We start from the raw sequence: 21,611 nt of genomic DNA, 5'->3' as shown, positions 1-21,611 counted from the left end.
CTTCTTCTGTGGCCGCCGACCCACCCCCCCCTCCCTCCCCTCCGCCAACCCCCTGTCACCGGGGTCCCAGTGCAAATGGCGGCGGCCGGGGCGGCAGTAGCTCTGGAGAAGGCAAGGGGCAGCAACGCGCCTGCTCCGTAGCGTCCTCGCTCGGCCCGGGGCGGGGCCTCAGCCGCCCTGGCTCCGCCCCCTTAGTCGCTCCTCCCCGCCCCCTCCCTCCCCTTCTTCCCTCCTCCACTCCCCCCTCCCCCCTCCCCTCGCTGGGTCCCGCCTCCCTCCTCCCCTTCTTACCCTCCCCCCAGCCCCTCCCGCGGGGGAGGCCGCTCCCTGCGTCACAGAGCGAAAGGAGTGGGGCGGAGAGAGAGGAAGGGAGGGGGGTCAGGTCCTAGCGCGTGGGCCGCCAACTGTCCCCCCCCATTATCTCCCCACACCCCACACCCCCCGGCAACCGCCCCTGGAGCCCGCCCCCCGGGATCTTGGAGTTTGGGGGAGCCCTAGTAGCATGGCCTGTCCCTTTTACCCCATACACCCAGGCCAGATCCTCCTGTGGAAACAAGATCATTCAGTCCAGGTCTCGATTTTCTCATCTGCAAAATGAAGAGGACTGGACTGGAATGATCTCTAAGCACTCCCAGCTGTACTTGGGGCTCCTCCAAGGCCGTGGTCCCCCATACCTCCGCAGGCGCACGCTTGGAGCTCATGCTTCCACACCACCCCCTCCCGCACACTAACCACCCCTTTTCCCCCAGTCCTTACCTCGGCCTGAATCCTCTCCGCCTCGCTCCCCCGATTCACCCCAGCTCCTTCAGGATGGTAACATCTCCCAGCGCTTCAGCCCCGCTGGCCTTTCTAAAACTGGGAAAAAAGGCATGGAGGCCATTGGGAAGACGCCAGGGTCCCCGCGCAGCTCCCAACCGGCTGTCGGATCTTCCAGTACCTCCCGCGAAACGTTACGGGACTGGACTCATTGATCCCCTGAGGCCCTTCTCAGCCCTAAATCTGAAACTCTTTACCCTTCTATGTAGTCCTCTCAACTACACCTGTCACCTCCCTTCTCTCTCACGCAGCGCAGGGGTGTGGATCTATACTGCCCCTTTCCATCCAAAAGTGAAGAATTCAGTTTGGAGGGCATACTAATCATTGATTATCTATGTGCCACTTTAAAGTTGGCATAGGACTTCACACTATATCTCACCTGAACCTCAGAGGAGCCCTGAAAGGTAGAGATAGGCATCATCAGTCCCATTTTATGGATGAGGAAATTGGGGTTCACAGAGTTTAGTTGATTTGCCTATGGTCACTTCGCTGGTAAGTATCTGAGGAAGAATTTTTACCTAGATCTTCCTGATCCAAAATATCAGTTATACCTTACCCTATGTTCCACAAGAAGGAGCACCCATTATGTGCCCTCTAATTAACTACAGGCACCCCCAGATTCCTAACAGAAAATACCAAGAAAATGTATCTTTATTTCATAGGCCAGATCAATTGTGTGCACAACTGACAAAAAGAGCTCAGGCATTTGAGTCAGAAGATGGAGCATTAAAACCGAACTTTGGTATTTCCTACCTGCAGATACTTGAGCAAATCATTTTACCATCCTGTGTCTCACCTCACCTGTAAAATTAAGAGATTGGGTCTCTAAAGGGCCTTCTCAGCTTTAAATCCCATAATATAAGTCTTAGGCCCAAATCACAACAGACATGGAAAGCCCTTCCAAGCATTCATAATCCATCTTTCATATAAAGAAAGCCAAAGTACAAACCTAATGGTAATGGAACCTTTTGCCTTACCGTATAGCTATTTATCTTAGCAAAATAGCTCTTGCTAGATCAGAATTTTTCTCTGTTAGCTTTTTTTTTCCAGTTTGAAAACCATACTTTATTTGTGAAGGTAACTAGAAATATCAGATAACTTCTATTTTTAAGCAAAAACAATAAACAAAAACCATCCTTTCACATTTTTCTTCTAGGCTTCTTAGTACAAGAAAAATAAATGTCAGACTTGGCTATTACATTGCATTCCTAGACAAATGGAGAATAAGCCTTGTACTTGTAAACCAATCTGGCCCAACACACTCTGAACTGTTTTTTTCTAAGATCAAGATGGCTTACCCACAGACTCAATTATGACAAGCTTTTTTGGATGCTTAAATGTAGGAAGTAAAGTTTAGTAAACCAAATGAAAAAGCTTGGACTCTGGGAGGTCAGTGATGTGAAAGGGAGAGCACAACAAGAGGAAAAGCCTAGGAGTCTCTCAAGAGTGTTGATCACTGTACCAGCTACACTGCCCTCACCACCACGTGCTCTGTCCCATTTACCACGGGGCAAAGTATCATCAGTTATCCCTGACTTATTTCAGGGATGTTCCATGTTCATTCTACTGCCCCAGCTACTCCAGTCCCTAAAAGAAAACACAGGCAGTGCACGAGTGACACACTCCCCTTCCAAATGTCTTTAGATGGGAGGTCTTGTTCATGCAGGCAGAACCAGAGCTGTTTTCTGGATAGTGTCGGGCTTACCGTTATTTAAAAGTCAATTGAGGAAAGGAAAGCGGAGGTGGCAGCCGTGGCGCTCTGTTAACTTTAAAAAAATACTCATTAAAAACCTCCTGAACCGCAAAGATCAGAAAATCAGGAAACAGTGTTGGCATCAGTGGTTTCCTAAAGCGATTATTATATTTCTTTTTGTGCCTCTTACTAGTAACAAAGACTAAGTAAGTATTAAAAAGTATTTTTAAAAATCATCAAGGAAAAAAGAGAGAGTGAATGAGAAAATGTGGGCATTAAGGCAGGTTCAAAGTCCAAACCAAGTCACTGAAAACTGACTTTTTCAACTTCTATTTTGGGAACTGAATATCCTGGAAAGTTTTTTGGCAAATAATGAAAATCTCCTTTACTTATCAACCAGACAGTTGCTATTTTCTCTTATCAAAAGTATAGCACTGCAAGAAATATGGAAAACACAAAAAAACCAGAATGCTGTTTCATTTTAGAGACAGCAGAGTATTCACACAAATAATTTTAATGTTTTCCTGTGGTGAAAATTGCTATAAAATGAAATTTATAAAGCTGCTAGAAATACAGAAATGTACTAATGAGTAATGTTTTATAATTTTCTTCCTGAAAAACCTGTGAAATTTTGAAAAATAACATAAGAATTATACCAAAGTGATTTTCCTAAAGTTCAGGCCTGATCATGTTACTTTTTTACTCAAATAATTCCAATGGCTCACTATTACCTCTATGATCCAATTGTAAGCTTCTTAGGCTCTTAAAGCCCTGGCTGAAACTTATCTTTCCAACAGTCTTTATATATTACTCCTCTAATCCACTGCCCAGTCAAAGTGATTTTTCTGCTGTTCCTTACATAGGACTCTCCTTTTTCTGTCTCCATAACTTTGCACTACTGCCTTTCTTCTACCTGGAATGCACTGCCTTTTCAACTCTATCCCTTAGAATCAATCCTTTGTTTCCTTTCTACATGAAACTTGTCCTCATCCCTCTAGCTTAGGAGTTCTTAACTTGGCAAGGTCTATGAAATAGGTTTTTTTTTAATTTGATAACTCAATATAATTTGTTTCCTTTGTAATCTTATATATTGTATACATTTAAAAACTATTCTGAGAAAGGTACTATCAACTTCAATAGACTGTCAAAGAACTCCAAGACTTTTTACAAAAAATTGTTAATAATTTCTGCTCTAGCTGATCTGAACGTTCCTCCTCTAACCCTGCAAATGCATTTCATATTTGTTTCGTATATATGTATGTTTATGTTTTCTTCCCTGATAAATTATTGGAACTCTGGACCATAAAGTACCGGTACTATAATAGCACTGTAGTTTGCCACATTAAAGTATACATTTGTTCATACAAACTAGAAGGAAACATTTCGTCTAAAAACAACAACTTGCTAGGCTCCTAGGCTTCTCCATTACCTGCCTTTTAGAACATGTATCTCTAGATTTTTAAACAGCTTTCTTCCCTCTATACTACCACCCCTACCAGAGTCAACATACTGCAGAAACTTCAACCCTCAGACCAGCTCTTCTGATTGCTGGTTTCCCCCTCCACCAGTCATCACCTTCTTCAGTTCTAGAACCAAAAACTAAAATCAGATAAATTCTGCCATTATTCCTGAATGGAGTGTTTCAGTCATCATCATCTCAATAACTTTGACCATCCCAGTAACTTCCCACCTAATCCCTTAATATGTGTTGTAGTTTATCCCATTAGTTTGTAAATTCATTGAAGGCAGGTATTAACATAGTGCTTAGCATCATAGTAAATTCTTAATGTTTTTCATTCATTCATCTTTTCAATCAGTCTACGACTCAGAAACTGTTGATTCAAATCAAGTATGTCTATACAACTCTAACCTTGCTAAGTAACAAGACCCTAAAACACGATCCCTCTCCACCAAAATGATCATTCTCTTGGGCTCCTTAAGTGGGGGAAAACCTACTAATTCCAAAGGCAGTACTGTCCCACTTTTAGATAGCTTTAATTGCTAGGAAGTTTTCCTTTGATACTGAGTCTAAATATGTTTCTCTGTAACTTCCACTGGCTGTTCCTAATTTAGTCCTCTGGTGCCAGGTACAACAAAATCAACCACTTCCCCACGACAATTCTTCAAATACTTGTAGAAATATCATATCTGTGTCCCTTTCCCCACCCACTACCCCATGGGCATCTTCTTCTGGATACATCAGCTTATCAGTGTCATCCCTAAAATGTGGCATCCAGATCTGAATATAATATTTCACATATGGTCTTACTGGGGCAGCCTACTGTGAGATTATCTTCCAGTCCTAGACAATATTTCCTTCAAGGCACTCTGCAGTAAATACCCTGGGCTATAATTGGAGTCTGCTGACATGATCTCAAAAAGGACACTTAAGAGCTTTTTGCAGAGCAGGCAATTTTGAAGCAACCAATTGACAAACATTTATTGTCAGGCACTGTGCTAAGAGCTGGGGATACAGAAAAAAGATGACAACAGAGTCCCTGTCCTCATGGAGCTCACATGCTAATGGGGAAAACAGCAAACAATTATGCACATAAGATATAAAAATCCTAAAGGGAAGGTAGTGACAATGGGGGTAACTAGGAAATGCCTCTTTACACAGGTAGAATTTGAGTTGTCTTGAACATGAGTCAATCTAATAGTTGGTTATTTATTAGCTGATAATAAGTTTTGTTTCTGTCATAAAATCTGCCTCAACTAGAGCAAGAAGCTGTGTGATTTTTTTTTTTAAATCAACACAATATTTTGGAAGACTACTATAGGTGCTTCCTCTTTTTCTCCTCTCCCTCTTTTCTTAACTCCTTACAATCTGGTTTCCTATCTTATCATTTCACCAAAATTGCTCTCTCCAAAGTTACTAATGATCACTTAGTTGTCAATCTAATGGCCTTTTCTCAATCCTCATTCTCCTTGACTTCTCTGCCGCCTTTGAAACAGTTGATCATTCTCTCCTCCTTGATACTGTTCTCTCTAGGTTTTCCAGACATCACTCTCTCCTTCTCAGTCTCCTTTGCTGGATCCTTCCCCAGATCATCCTGCCCCCACAACTTTAGGTAACCTTCAAGGTTCTGTCCTGGATCCCTTTCTCTTTTCCCTCTGTACTACTTTACTTGATTATCTCATCAGCTACCATAGATTTAATAACCATCTCTATGCTGATAATTCTCAAATTTACCTTTCCTGTCCCAATCTCTCTGTTGCCCTCCAATCTTGAACCTTTAACTGTCTGATGTCCTGTAGTCCTCTTAAACCTACTATGTCCCAAATGGAATTCATTATCTTTTCCCCTAAACCCTTCCCTACTCTTACTTTCTCTATTACTGTACAGAGCCACACTATCCTCCCAATCCCTTAAACTTGTAATCTAAGAGTTATCTCAGATTCCTCATTATCTCTTACCCCTTTCACCCTCTATATCCATTTTGTTGTTAAGGTCTGTCAATCTCACCTTTGAGAGATGTTGCAACCCGTACTTTTCCATCCAGTGACACTGGCCTCCTGGCTGTTCCAGGAACAACACACTTCATCTCTAGGGATTTTCTCTAGCTGTCCCTCATATCTGGAATGCTCTCCCTCCTCTGCTCTGCCTAGTGACCACCCTGATTCCTTTAAGTGCCAACTTAAATCCCATCTTCTACAGGAAGCCTTTCCCAACCAACCCCTCCTTTTGGGGGGGGGGGGCAAGGCAATTGATTAAGTTAAAAAAGTGAAGTAACTTGCTTGGGGTCACACAGCTGGTAAGCATCAAGTGGTGGAGATTAGAAGTGAACTCAGGTCCTCCTGACTCTAGGGCTGGTGGTCTATTTATTGCACCACCTAGCTGCCCCACAACTAACTCCTCTTAATTCTAGTGTCTTCCCTCTGTTGATTATTTCCTATTTATCCTTATAAAGCTTGCTTTGTATACGTTTACATGCCATATTCCCCATTAGATTGTAAGCTCCATGAGGCAGGGACTATCTTCCGCCTATTTTTGTACACTCAGCTTAGTACCGGCCTATACTAAATTTAATAAATGTTTATTAATTGATTGATTTTTTTACTTCACTCTTTCACTTCTGGAACTCTGACTTAATCTAGGCTGTCCAGGATGAATGTCTCATTTGGCCCACAATTCTTTAGCCCACCTCCACCATGCTTCAGTTGAAATCTCTGCCATCCCCTAGTCATCTGTCTTGCTGCAAGGTACATACCTTCCTTCACCCCCTTCTACTTCTGGGTAGACTAGGGATCAAAGCTGGACCTGTGATTTCATAGGCAAAGGGAACTACCAGATAAGGAAACTTCCTCTCACAATGCATGTTGGCACCTTCTCTGCAATTTAGTTTTGGAAAGTTGTCTAGATTGTTGGGGCATAAAATGACTTGTCTAGAGTTACCCCTACCCAACTTTAGGTACACATACAACCAGTATGTGTTAGAAGTGGGACTTGAGCTTCAGTTCTCTTTGTTCCCAGGCTAGCACTCTATCCTTGATGCCCCGTCCCTCTGAAACCCTAATGAAATCAATTTTGACGTTGCTTTTAGAAATGCTATTCAGTTGTTTGTCATCGTGTCCAACTCCTCATGACCCTATTTGGGGTTTCCTTGGCAAGGACACTGGAGTGTTTTGCCAATTCCTTCTCCAGTTCATTTTACAGATGAGGAATTGAGGTAAATAGGGTTATGTGACTTGTCCAGGGTTACACAGCTAGGAAGTGTCTGAGGCTGGATTTGACCTTACAAAGATGAGTCTTCCTGATTCTAAGTCTAGCATTCTATCTACTGTACCACCTAGCTGCCCCTGGAAAGCATTTATCAATCTATTCTCCTAAGGCAGCTAGGTGGTGAAATGGATGGAAAGGTGGACTTTGAAAGATCCAGCTTTAGACACTTAGTAGCTGTGTGACACTGGGCAAGTCACTTAATCTCTGTTTCCGTTTCCTCAGTTATAAATGGGGATAATAATAGTACTTGCCTCACAGGGTTGTTGTGAAGATCAAATGAGATGATATTTATAAACTGATTAGTACAATGTCTAGCACAGGGGTGGCACTTAGTAGGCATTTAATAAATGCCTGTTTCTTTCCTTCCTAAGGCTAAACTAACATACCTGTGATGTTACAAAACAAAACACCCTTTCCTGCCCATAGCCATGCAGATCTACAATATCTACAGATTCCTCCTCCTCCTTGCTTGCTATATTGCCACATACTTCACCCTAGGCTCTTTATCCCTTCTCACTAATATCTTCCTCCACAGTACCACCATTTTATAAATAATTCCACCCATGCTTTCTCTCATTCTCACCTGAATTCTCTCCAGAATACTCATCATCACTCCAGGTCAAGTACTTTTCCTCCTACCCCTCTACTTCCACTCATTGCCCACCCCACCAACTAATTTCTCTTAATCCTCTCCCCTCTTCAAGCACTCCAATCTGTGTTGTATCCTCCCATTAGAATGTAAGTTTCTTGAGGGTAGCGAATAGCGTCCTTTTATTCGTATCCCCAGCATTTAGCTCAGTTCCTGGCACATAATAGGTGCTTAATAAATAACCTATGAATTAGAATATAAGCTCCTTGAAGGCAAGTGCTATATTGTTCTTTTTCATTCATTCATTCAATAAATATTATTCTATATCTTCCTACCAGGGTACATCTTATTTCTAAAGGATATATGGACTACTAGATAGACTCTCCTGCACTCCACACTCCATAAATTTACAGTCTAATTGGAGAGAAAAGGTCAAAACCTAAAAATCTGAATTATACAAGGCCTAAAACACTTATTTTCCTCATTTCTTTCCTTTCCCCTGGTGAAGTATTTGTTTTCTCTCCTCATATTGTCTCACCTACAGATAGCTTTCTGTGGCTAAACTGTCAAAATATTCTATAACCATTTAGAAATGTCATAAAAAAATTTCCTTAACTACCTCCAAATAAAATCATTTTGATTCAGAAAGAAATCTGCTTTGGTGTCCAAAGAGATATACATCACTAATTAAAATCATCAATTTTAGGAATTGCTCAGCATTTTCATTTTGCTGGTGCAAAGAACTGACATTTATTATGTTCTTAAATCTCATCTGCATTAAATGTACAAATCAGTGGGCCAAAGAACAAAGATATCATAGTACTTGGGCATTTTCTTCCATAATATATGGTCCTACTCAATCTGAGTACGGTATTCGAGTACTCATGGTAAAAATGTAAAGCTGACAGTCTCTTAGCTAGAATGATTTATATACAGAAATACATTCTGCAGGATAGTTCAGTATTGGAATATAAAGAAGGCAAGTTACACAAGAGTGAGTCAAGTTTAAATATATTTACAATGATTTATTAACTTGAAGAAAACAGAAAGAAATTGCCTGCAAATATATTATTGTTATTCAATCAGTCTTTGAGAATATTTTATTAAATCACATCCTGATAATGAATACACAATAGAAATAATTTATAATGATATAATATATAATATAATATAATGATATAATATATAATATATAATGATATAATAAGTGTTTTAGTTTGTGCTGTATCCACTCAAGTTATCAACAATTTTGGTCTTGTACTCTATAACGTTTTCCCATTTCCTATTAAAGGATACATTACATTGTTTTATTTCCTCATGCATGGAATGTGGATCCTGGGTAGCAAGGGATTGCCTTCTCCAGAAGCTGCAATGACTCTCAGTCAGTCATCTCTAGGATAAACTACAAACTTCTCTGTTTAGCATTTAAAGTCCTTCACAATCTGGCTCTAGTCAGTCTGTCCAGACTGGTTACCTATTACTTTCTCTCTTACAGATTCTGTTTTTCAGCCAAACTGAACTACTTAATGTTCCTCATATACAACATCCCATCTCTTACTTCGGTGCCCCTTGATACATGGAATGTCTTCCCTCCTCACCTCCACCTCTTAGAACCCTTAGCTCAGGACTCAGTCAAGTACCGCCTCTCACCTCTCAGTAGTCATCGGCTGCTCTAGCTCTCCAAATTACTTTGTATTTGTTTTGTGCGTATTTTGTATTTATATGTGTACATGTTGTTTCTTGCCTGTTCCTCTTCCTTCCCCCAATAGAATTTAGACTTCTTGAGGGCAATGACTAATTTTTTCTTTATATCCCTAGCACCTAGCAATGTCTGGCCCATAAGCCCATGGTTGTAGAATTGAATTAAATTCTCAAATATTATCAAGAAAGCTTATTGAAATGTTGTGGAAACCTATTTCATAATCCAAAGAGTCATTATTTCTTTTGAACTTGAGAAAACCCCATTGAACGCTTCTGTCATCCTCTGAGCAAGTTTGTATGTGGGACCATTTGCATTGCACTGGTTTCACATAGTGGTTTTCAAGATTGAAAGCTACTTTGACTTATTTCTCATTTTAATGATCATTGATAATAGTTAAAACTTCCAAAGAAGTACCAAACTCACCTACCTGAAGGGTAGACATGACTAACATGATGCCATCTATTTCTTATCATTTAGTAGGTAGTCCCAATTCTAGGGTTTTACTCTAAAATTAGGAAACTGCCAAAAGAAATCAAGTATCAACCTAGCTTGAGCCCTCCAAGATTCAATATGGGTCTTTTGTTCTAGCATATTAAAGGCAGGCAATTTTGATTAATTGGTATTGACAAAAGATTTTATCCAATTTTTACCTGAGCATCCAGCCTTATATTCTATAGATGAGACATAAAACTCTGACTATCCTTCATTCCCAAACGTTGCAGAAACTTTGAAAATCTAAGCATTTTATTCCTCTATTCTTTCTCTGTCACTACATATCTAATGAGAAATGTCATATTTACTCTTTGCTTATACAGTATTTTGTGTGGTATAAGCTGAATTGATGCAGTCTGTGATAAGATCTTCCCAATAGCATTATTTTTGTTTGACTTTTGGGAGCCAATATTATATGGTCCTTACCTTGTGGACATCATTAATGGAGGAAAAAGAAAAAGAGAAATGCCTAAAAAGTTACTATGCATGCCCTTTGATTCAGCAATACTATTTCTAGATGCATACACCAAAGAGATCAAAGAAAGTGGAAAAAGGGCTTACATGTACAAAACATAGACAGCCTTTTCTGTAGTGGCAAAGAACTGAAAACAATTTGGAAATGGTTGAACAAATTACAGTACATGAATATAACAGAATACTTGTGCTATAAGAAATGATCAAAGAGACAATTTTTTAAAAACCTAGGAAAACTTGTATGAACTGATACAAAGTAAAGTGAGTAGAACCAGGAGAAAAATTTATACTGTAATATCCACAAAGTAAAAATGAATAATTTTGAAAGACTTAAGAATTTAGTTCAATATAAAGATCAACCATAATTCCAGGAGACTAGTGATAAAGAATGCTACCCATTCTCCTGACAGAGAGGTCTCATCCTATGCAGAATAAGACAGACATTTTTAGACAGGGTAAATATCGAAATTAATTCATTGTGCTTGATTATACTTATTTGTTACAAGGGTTTTCTATTTCTTTTTTTCTTTTTCCAACAGAGGGGAAGATGGGAGGGAGGAAAAAATAAATTCTTGGCAATTTTTTAAAATGAGACTTTAAAAAGAGAAATATACTCAGAAAATGAGGTGAAGGGGGGAAGAGAAACTAAACAGTCATGAGACCTTATTACTAAATCCAATTTTATCTTTTAATGTCATGAAATCTTTTACAAGAGAAACAAGCATTTGATCTAGCTCATTTGCCTCTCTTTTCATTAATAAATAATCAAATGGATCTGTGATCTTATCAATGCAGATATTTCCAAAAATAATGCATATCTCAATCCATCCATATCTTCCTATCCCATGTAACTCTTCTCTACGGTCTTTAATAAGTTCACCATGGTGAAGGGAAGGGGACCCAACGTACTAAGGCCCTTCCTCCATTTCCCTTAAATGGGCATAGATACAAAAGGTGTGCATGTTGCTATTTGTTGGTTATGCCTTTCATTTGCCATTTGACTAACTTTTTCAACTGTACATTTCTTTCATGGCACTATTTTCTTCTCTTCTTTCCTGAACAACTCAGAAAGATACTTGGAGGCAAATTCTTTGGCCATGGCAACCCATGGCACCTAGAAATATGGAAATAACTTCAAAATTCATACAGCTTATTCATTCTATATACCTACAGCTGAAGCCAATTTTTCAAGGAGGAATTAAGTCTAATTTAATTTGTGACACATAAAGCCAAAAAGCATGTTAAGACCAAAGAAATAAAGAAAATGGAATGAGACAGAAACTTGCTTTCTTGTCTCTCACTAAATCACTGTATGACCTTGGGCAAATCACTGAGCCTAAATTTCTTCCCATAAAATGTGAAAGTTGAACTAGTGATCTCTATATTTTCTGCCAACTCTAAAAATCCTATGACTCTTTATCTACAACTTCTCTGTATTTTTGCTCTCCTCTTTAAAAGACACAGGGGGTGGAATATCTGATTAAATCATTAATTTGCATTCCAAAGACCATTAAATTTGAATCATTTCTCCCTCCATATTCATCATCTCCTCTTCCAAGACCTTTAAGAAACATCTACCCCTTTGAGATTCTTTACATCTTCACTGAGAAAATTCCCACAAAACAATCTGAACATGGTTTGAACTTGAAATCCAAGCTGTCACTCTCTGTTAAAGAAACTGGCATAGCAGGGTTATTTAAATTGGTCTAGATAAGCCAAGTCAGCCAAAGCCCAAGTTTTTCAAAGACAAAGTAAAGCAGAGCAAATGAGTCACTTACGTAATTCTCTTATTTTTCAAGCAGAAACAGGCATTTTGTATGAGAAGAATATGACCCCAGTTATTCTGGAGTCCTGGAAATGATTCAGTTCTTTACATTGGAATGCAATCATACTAACAGAAAAAGGCTCTAGAACCAGCTGAAATGAATAGTCAAGAGTCAGTTTTACAATGGAGCAGTTTTACAAACCCATTACATAGCTAGGGAAAATTGAGTCATAGATTAGTGTGCCCTAAGGTCACATCCAGTGAAATGCCAGAAATAGAAGCTGCCAATATTACCCAAGATATTCAGGTGTATTTTAACATAAAGTCTCACTCTATCATATCATACTGGTGGAGCAGTTACATTTTAGCAGCCACATCATTATTGTGAAACAAACCTACATAACATGATAACTGATAATAGTAACATAACATAACAGTAACATAACATGATAACAGTAAATAAAACATAACATAACTGATACAGTAAAATTTTTTAAATGATCTGTAGAAGAAGAATATGGTGACAGACCCACCAAAGGTGAGGAATTTTTTAAAAAGATACTGCATCCTTAATAAACTATATACATATATATATATGGAATAAAAGATACTGCACACCCTTACCTTCCTATGTTTAGAAGGGAACTATAATATAAGCTGATTTATGAGCCTGTTTTAAAATTTTTAAATGGGACTTGAATATATGATTACAATTACTGCTAAATGACTAATCAGCATCCATGGATTGGTGATGAAGGAGCAGAAAGTTCCAGCCACGATCCTGTCCTATTCCTTCTCAGTGCAAGCAAATTCTTTTTTTAAATACAAATCTTTTTTAATTAAATTATTTTATTTGTTTTCAGTGTTCTACAATCATTTCTATATATCTTAGATTTTTTCCCCCTCCCTCCCCCTCCTTCCTCTTCTCTCTCCACTCCCTCCCTGAGATGGCATACAATTTAATATAGGTTTACACATACATTCCTATTAAATACATTTTCACCTCAGTCATGTTGCATAGAAAAATTAAAATGAATGGGAGAAATCACAAAACAAAACAAAACATAATACAAAAGAAAATGATCTGCTTCATTCTGTGTTCAAATGCCATAATTCTTTCTCTAGATGTAGAAGGCATTTTGCCTCAAGAGTCCATTGGGAATTTTTTAAGTCCTTGCATTACAATGAAGTATTAAGTCTACCAGAAAATATCCTCACACACTGTGATTGTTGCTGTGTATAAAGTTCTCCTGGTTCTGCTCCTTTCACTCAGCATCAGTTCATATAAGTCTTTCCAGTCATCTCTGAAATCTTCCTGGTCATCATTTCTTATAGCACAATAGTATTCCATTACATTCATATACCACAATTCATTCCTCAATTGATGGGCATCCCCTTGATTTCCAGTTTTTAGCCACCACAAAGAGAGCTGCTATAAATATTTTTGTACATGTGGGACACTTTCCCATTTTTATGATCTCTTGGGGACACAGTCCTAGAAGTGGTATTGCTGAGTCAAAGGGTATAGTGCAAGCATATCCTTGAAGATGATCCCTCATTCCTAGAATTCTCTCCCTTCACATCTACACCTGTTGAAATTCTCTGCCTTGTGATCTGGCTCAAGTGAGGATTATTCCATAGAACTTGCTCTAGTCCCCCACCCCCGTGCCACCCCAGTGAAAGTTCATATGATTTAAGGATTTTTTCCAACCTCATAATTTTGTAGTCAAGAACTGTAACCTGTCCTTCCAAGTTATCCTCTTTTTTTATTCAAAAGTTTTTACTTCTATTTTTTATAAGCATTTAGTTTTTTCTCCCACTTACCCCTCCCACCCCACCCAAGTTGAAGAATAAAAAAGGAAAAAAAGAAAGCCCTCAAAACAAATGGGCACAGTTCAGCAAAACAAATTCCACTTCATCTTTGAAACTCTGGAATTGTGGTTGGTCATTGCATTGAAAAGAGTTCTAAAGTCTTTCAAAGTTTTTATTTTCTAATAATGCGGTTGTAATTATATTAATTGTTATCCTAGTTTTGCTCACTTTACTCTGCTTCAGTATATTCATATATCATACAAAATTTGTTTAGCCATACCCCAATAAGTAGGCACTCCATAAGTTTGCACCTTTTTTTTGCTGCTGTGAAAAGAACTACTATAAATTTTTTTTTTGTACATTTGGGCTGTTTTCCTTTTTATTTGGTCTCTTTGGACTATAGGCTTAGTCATGGTATTTGTTAAATCAAAGGGTACAGAAAGTTGAGGGAATTTTTGAACAGAGTTCCAAATTGCTTTCCAGAATAGCTTGAGCAATTCTTAGCTCTAACAATAGTATATTAATTTGCCTGTTTTTCCACAGTCCCACCAACATTTGTTATTTTCCTCTTTTGTCATCTTTGCCATTCTGCTAGGTGTGAAGTAGAACCTCAGAATTGCTTTAATATGTATTTATCAAATTATTAGTGACTCGGAAATATGGTTGGTTGTTGATAGCTTGAATTTCTTTGAAAACTCCTTATCCATATCCTTTGACCATTTGAACATTTATCAGTTAGGGAATAATTCACAAAAATTAAAGGATATTCATTCATGTAAATTTTGAATCACCTATCTTCTTTGCCTTTATTAAATTTTGACTTATGTAATACTATTTATTTACTTGCATAATCTCGCCTATTAGACTGTAAGCTCATTGAGAGCAGAGGCTGTTATGCTAGGGGTCCACATGATAGAATAGAAAAAGAATTTAATTTGGAGTCAGAAAACCTGGGTTTAAATCTCAACTCTTCTACTTACGCCCTTTATAGCCTTAAACAAGTGACTCAGTCTCTCTGGACTTTAGTTTCTTCATTTCTGTAATGAAGGCATTGAATTAGATAGCCTCAAAGATCCATTCTAACTCCAAATTTAAGATCTTATGCTTCATTTTTGTATCTCAGTTCCTTCCTACATTGTCTTACACATGGATTATTAACAATGTCCATTGAAGCAAATGAAATCAAATTGTCAATTCAGACTGAAATGGGAATCATCCACATATATCCAAATAAGCCAAGATTTACCCATGAATGGTACTAACATATTTGTAGGTTGGCCTATAACATATTTCTGTAGAATAATTAGGGTTGATTTGCTCAGTGTCTTAGAGTATGCCACTAATAATGTTATAGGTCAGATGTTCACAAAGATCAAATAGCTTTTTTTCTGTCCCATGTCCACATCCCTTAGCTAATTTATGATTGTATAATGACAGTCAAAAGTAGAACTATTTGTTAGAGAAATGCAAATTAAAACAACTCTGAGGTACTACTTCAAACTTGTCAGATTATCTAATATAACAAACAAGGAAAATGATAAATGCTGGAGAAGACATGGAAGGGGATATGGATGTTGGAAGACCTATTTGTTCAAAAATATTTATAGCAGGTTTTTTTTATGGTGGCTAAGAATCAGAAATTGAGAGGATGCCCATCAACTGGACAATGGCTGAATGAGCTGTGATATATGTTTGTGACAAGCAAGTGATAAGCAGCTAAATCACTATTGATTAAAGAAATGCAAACAACTTTGAGGTATCACATCACACTTATCAGACTGGCTAACGTGACAAAACAAGAAAATGATAGCTGTTGGAGAAGATGTGGGAAAATTGGAATACTAATTCATTGTTGATGGAGTCATGAACTGATCCAGCTATTCTGGAGAACAATTCGGAACTGTGCCCAAACTGTGCTACCTTTTGATCTAGCAATATCACTACTAGGTCTGTGTCCCAAAGAGATCATAAAAAAGGGAAAGGGACCTACATATACAAAAATCTATATAGCAGTTCTTTTTGTGTTGGCAAAGAATTGGAAATTGAGGGGATGCCCAATAATTGGGAAATGGCTGAATAAGTTGTGGTATATGAATGTAACGGAATACTATTGTTCAATAAGAAACTGGTGAGCAGGAAGACTTCAGAAAAACCTGGAAAGACTTGCATGAACTGATGCTGTGTGAAGTGAGCAGAACCAGGAGAACATGGTACACAATGGCAGCAACATTGTGTGATAACCAGCTTTGTTAGATTTAACTCTTCTGAACAATGCAATGATCTAAGACAATTACAAAAGACTCATGATGGAAAATGCTATCAATTATCCAGAGAAAGAATGGAGTCTGAATGCAGATCAAAGCATACTATTTTCTCTTTTTGTTGTTGTTGTTTTTTGTGTTTCCTTTCTCATGGATTTTCCATTTGGTTTTGATTCTTCTTTACAACATGACTAATGTGAATATGTTTAATATGACCATACATGTTTAGTCTATTGCATGCCATCTTGGGAAGAGAGGGAGGGAGGGGGTAATTTAGAACTCAAAATCTTGTGAACGTGAATGTTAAAAAGTAGAAAGGAAGAAAGAGGCGAAGGAAGGAAGGAAGGAAGGAAAGAAACAAAGAAAGAAAGAAAGAAAGGAAAAGAGAGAGAAAGAAAGGAAAGAAAGAAAAGAAAAGAAAGAAGCTTATAAAAAAAGAAGTGACAAGTAGGATGGATTTGTGAATTGATCAGAACCAGGAGAGTGTCATACACAGTAACAGCAATATTGTACGATGAAGAATTCTGAAAGTTAGCTATTTTCAGCAATACAGTGATCCAAGGTAATTCCAACGGACTAATGATGAAGTATACTATCGCGCCTCCAGAAAGAGTACTGATACTATCTGAATACAGACTGAAGCATACTATTTTTCACTTCTTTCTTTCATTCTTTGTTAAAAATTTGTCTTATACAAAATGACTAATATGGAAATGGTTTACATGATTGTACATGTATAAACTATATCAGATTGCTTACTATCTCAGGGAGAGGGTGAGCGGTAAGAAGGGAGGAAGGCATAGAATTTGGACCTCAAAACTTTTTTAAAAATCTTTTTACCTTTGTTTTAACATGTAATTGGGGGAAAAAGTGTTATATTAAAGTAGGATAAAGTGAGTGAACGAATGCAAGTTCACTACCATTGTTTGGGAGAAAAAAATCTTCCAAAGCTTGCACATTCACTGTGGTTGGGACAATAGAATAATTTCAAAACCATTTCATTCAGCAAATATTTAATAAGCATCAATATTAAAATATGCAGAGAATTTTGAAAAATACAAGAAAGGACTATAAGAATATAAATGGAAAGAAAACAGCCAATGTTAAGCTTCAAGTCACCTTTTACACTTTCCTTTTTCACCCTCATCAAGAGGTTTTTTAATTTCTCTTCACTTTCTGCCATCAGAGTGGTATTATGTGCATATCTCAGGTGGTTGATATTTCTCCCAAAAACCTTAATTCCAACTTTTGATTCATTCAGGTTGGCAGTGCACATGATGTATGCTGTACATAAATTAAATAAATAAGGTGACAGTATACAGCCTTGTCATACTCCTTTTCCAATCTTAAACTAATCATTTTTTTCATGTTTTTTTTTTTTTTTAACTTCTTGCTTCTTGACCCACATACAGATTCCTCAGGAAACAAGTAAGATCATCTGGTACTTGCATCTCTCAGAGGACTTGCCACATTTTGTTGTGACATACACAGTCAAAGGTTTTAGTGTAGTTGATGAAGCAGAAGTATATGTTTTCCTGGAATTCCCTTGCTTTCTTCATCATGCTGTGAATGTTGGCAATTTGGTCTCTAGTTCCTCTCCTTTTCAAAAACCAGCCTGCTCTTCTGAGAATTCTTGGCTGAAGCCTACTTTGCAGAATCTTAAATGTATAACCTTGTTATGAAATGAGTGCAGTTGTTCATTCTTTGGCATTGCCCTTCTTTAAGAATGGGATGTGAACTGATCATTTCCAGTCCAATAATCACTGCTGAGTTTTCCAAATTTTGTAATAAGAGGCTCATGGTCTGAACCACAGTCAATTCCAGGTCTTATTTTAACTGACTATATAGAGCTTCTCCACCTCTGCCTACAAACTTATATAATCAATTTGATTTCTATATTGAGTATCTGGTGATGTCCATGTGTAGAGTCACCTTTTGGGTTGTTGAAAAAGTGTTAGCTATGATCAATAAGTAATCTTACAAAATCTTTGTCCTGGTTCATTTTGTACTCCAGAGCCAAGCTTGCCTGTTACTCCAATTATCTTTTCATTTCTTGCTTTAGATTCCAATCTCCTAAGATGAATGTGAAGTCTTTTTTGGTGTTATTTCTAGAAGGTGTTATAGGTCTTCTGACCTATAGAACTATTCAACTTTGGCCTTTTCAGCATCAGTGTTTGGAGCATACCTGTATATTCCTGTGATGTTGAATGGTGTACCTTAGAATCAAACTGATTATCATTCTGTCATTTTTTACATTATACCTCAGTACTACTTTTCTCAACCTTTTATTGACTATGAGGTCAATTCCATTTCTTCTAAAGGATTCTTGCCCACAGTAGTATGTGTAATGATCAGTGCAATTAAATTCACCCATTTCCATCCATTTAAGTTCACTGACATCTAAGATTTGGATGTTTAAATTTTTCTATCTCCTGTTTAACCACATCCAGCTTATCTTGGTTCATAGATCTTACATACTAAGTTCCTATGCAGTATTGATCTAGATAGCTTTGGACTATCCTTTCATTACCAGATGCATCCACAGCTGAGCTTCTTTTGGGTTTTGGCCCAGCCTCTTCATTTTCTCTGGAGTTACTTGTAGTGGTCCTCTCTTCTTTCCAAGTAATGTGTTGGACACCTTCAGACCTGAGGGGCTCATTCTACTGTCATATCTTTTATCATTTTAATACCATCCATGGGGTTTTCTTGGCAAAGATACCAGAATGGTTCACTATTTCCTTCTCTGGTGAATCACCTTTCATCAGATCTCTCTACTATGGACTGTCCATTGTGGGTTAGAGTAACACTGCATGGCATGGCTCATAATTTCATTGAGGTACATAAGCTTCTCTGCCAGGAAAGAAGTGATCAAGGAGGGGTGTTTGTACTTAGTTATTTGCATATTATCTCCTCCATTAGATTGTAAACTCCTTAAAAACACGGACTGTTTTTTGCCTTTCTTTGTAGCCCCTGTGCTTAGCATAGTGACCCTAAAATGGCAATCATAATAGCTATACTACATCATAGGATTATGAGAATAAGATGACATAGTACACTCCTCTATAATAATAAAGCATTATTTAAATGTGAATTATTCTTGAAAATGTCTATTTGACTAAATGTGTTTACTTTTCACTCATTATATAGATAGTGTATTTGTATGCTAGTGTTCATTTTAAATAGAAAAAGACTGAATAGCCTTTTTCATCACATCATAGCTGTGAGTGCTTATCTCACTCATTTCCCATTAGAGTGAATATAAGTTTCTTGGGGATATGAACCATATCTAAGTAAAATCTCCTAGTAGTGTTCTCTTGTTATAACTTGAGGTTCTCAAAAGCTGGTGCTGCTACTATTGATGTCAGAATATAGGACTTGCCATTGGTTGGGGAATGGCTAAACAAGTCGTGGTACATAAATATAATAGAATATTACTCCACTCCAAGAAACAATGGATAAATATGATAAAACAAAGGAACTTGGGAAAACATATGGATAGATACAACAGTAAACAGAAATAGAAAACAATATACATAATGACTATAAGAATGTAAATGGAAAGAAAACAACAAAATAACCAAAAATGAATGCTTTGAAAATATAATGATTAAGCTTGACACCCACCCCCCACCAAAACACATAAAAGTCACCTTACCCTGATTCATTGTAGAGGTGGGTGTCTAAGATTGGGGGAAACTGCAAATAATATGGGACTTCTTCAACATCTCAGATGATTTTGCTGAACTGTTTTTCCATTTTAAAATTTTTCAATACATCTCCAGGACAGGGAGTAGAGTAAGGATACGCTGAGAAACACAGAATCTTTCCATAGAAATCTATTTTTTAAAGAAAGAAAAAAAGTAAACTGTTACAGATCACTGAATGTCCCTATGGTCATCATTAGTGTTACTTCTAATACTGATGCAGACTCAAATTCTGAAACTTTGGAATATTTTTCAAATCAATTTCATAATAACTGAAATTTTTATTTTAGTGAGAGTTAGGCATCCAGATTTTATTTTCATTAGCATTATTAAGCCTTCAATTCTTTTTGCCAAATTACCAGGAATTCAAACCTACTGTGGCCAAACATGGGACACTACCAAAAATGACTTCAACTTACCTTCCTGTTTCCATCTCTAGTTATTGCATCACATGAATCATGAGAGAAGAGAAAGATAGCAGAATAAGAGCTACTCTGAAGCAGGATTCACCATCCTCTTAAGATGTAATGCCATTAATACCAGCCTAATCAAGGGAAATAATAAGGATAGGAAAGAGAGAAAGAATTATGATTTGTTGGAATTCTCATCAGTCTGTACTTGCCAAATTACTCTGACAGATGCAATTAGGTAGATGAACTTCAGGGTAATACTATCATTTGCTTACCTTTTCAGATTCAAACATACTTTGACTGCTACTGTGCCAGGGTACCATGAACTCTTGCTGAATTTGATGGCCTTTTGTCTGCTGTCTACTATGATGGTCTCTCATCATACAGAGTGATGTCACAGTGACCTTCTGGATGAGGGTGACAATTCAGTGAATACACTAAAACTTTCATGGATAAATGATAATGACTTTTATTTGACTTAGAGAGAATTCAATTAAATAAGTATTTGTTAATTATTATGTGCAAGGGACAGTATACTGAGGATACAAAGATAAAACATAAAATAGGTCTCAAGGGACAAGCAAACTAATGAAAAGGAACATACAAAAAAATTATAATTTAATGGATAAAAGATATATACATAAATGTACACAAAAGGCAAAGTGGAGGAAGGTATAGAAGACATACCTACAAAATTACATATGACAGAGCTAAAAAAAAATATGGTAGATGCCAGGATTGAAAAAAAGATCTTTACAAGTTAGGACAATGGCCCAAATATAATATGATGCAATCCATCCAAGATAAATATAACAGCTTATACTTGGGTTCAAAATCATTTTCAAAAATGATTTTCACAAATGGAAAAAGAATGGCTAGACAGTAGTTTCATGTAAAAAAAGATTTGGGAATTTTAGTGGCCTTGAAAGCTCAATATGAGTCAATAGTGCAACATAGTAACCAAAAAAATTAATTTGATTTTAGATTGCATTAAGAGAGATGTGTCTGGTTGAAGGGGATGAAGAGATAATATATTTTTGATCATTTAAAAAATAAGAAAATAAAGATGAAGTAGGGAGAAGAGAGGAGAGGAAGAGAGAGACAGAAAGAAGGCGGGAGATAGAGAAGACAAGGAGAGAAAATGTGTGTTTGTGTGTGTGTGTGTGTATG

At 37.4% G+C, this 21,611-nt stretch overlaps 1 long non-coding RNA gene across 2 annotated transcripts; it reads right to left on the bottom strand.

The window, feature by feature from the left end:
• Positions 1-446: 446 nt before the first annotated feature.
• Positions 447-20,907, bottom strand: LOC140519302 (uncharacterized). Of its 2 annotated transcripts, none has more exons than XR_011972164.1 (5): positions 20,717-20,907; positions 20,451-20,575; positions 19,983-20,163; positions 757-855; positions 447-604 (listed from the first exon to the last, which is right to left on the bottom strand). It is a non-coding gene; the product is annotated as an uncharacterized lncRNA (long non-coding RNA). The 2 variants fall into 2 exon arrangements; XR_011972165.1 differs by having other exon boundaries at positions 447-587; positions 20,717-20,905.
• Positions 20,908-21,611: the final 704 nt, after the last annotated feature.

Source organism: Notamacropus eugenii, chromosome 1, assembly GCF_028372415.1.
Source record: "Notamacropus eugenii isolate mMacEug1 chromosome 1, mMacEug1.pri_v2, whole genome shotgun sequence".
NCBI lineage: Eukaryota > Metazoa > Chordata > Mammalia > Diprotodontia > Macropodidae > Notamacropus > Notamacropus eugenii.
The sequence above is the reverse complement of the archived record's forward strand: the minus strand, read 5'-3'. Positions and strand labels throughout refer to the sequence as shown.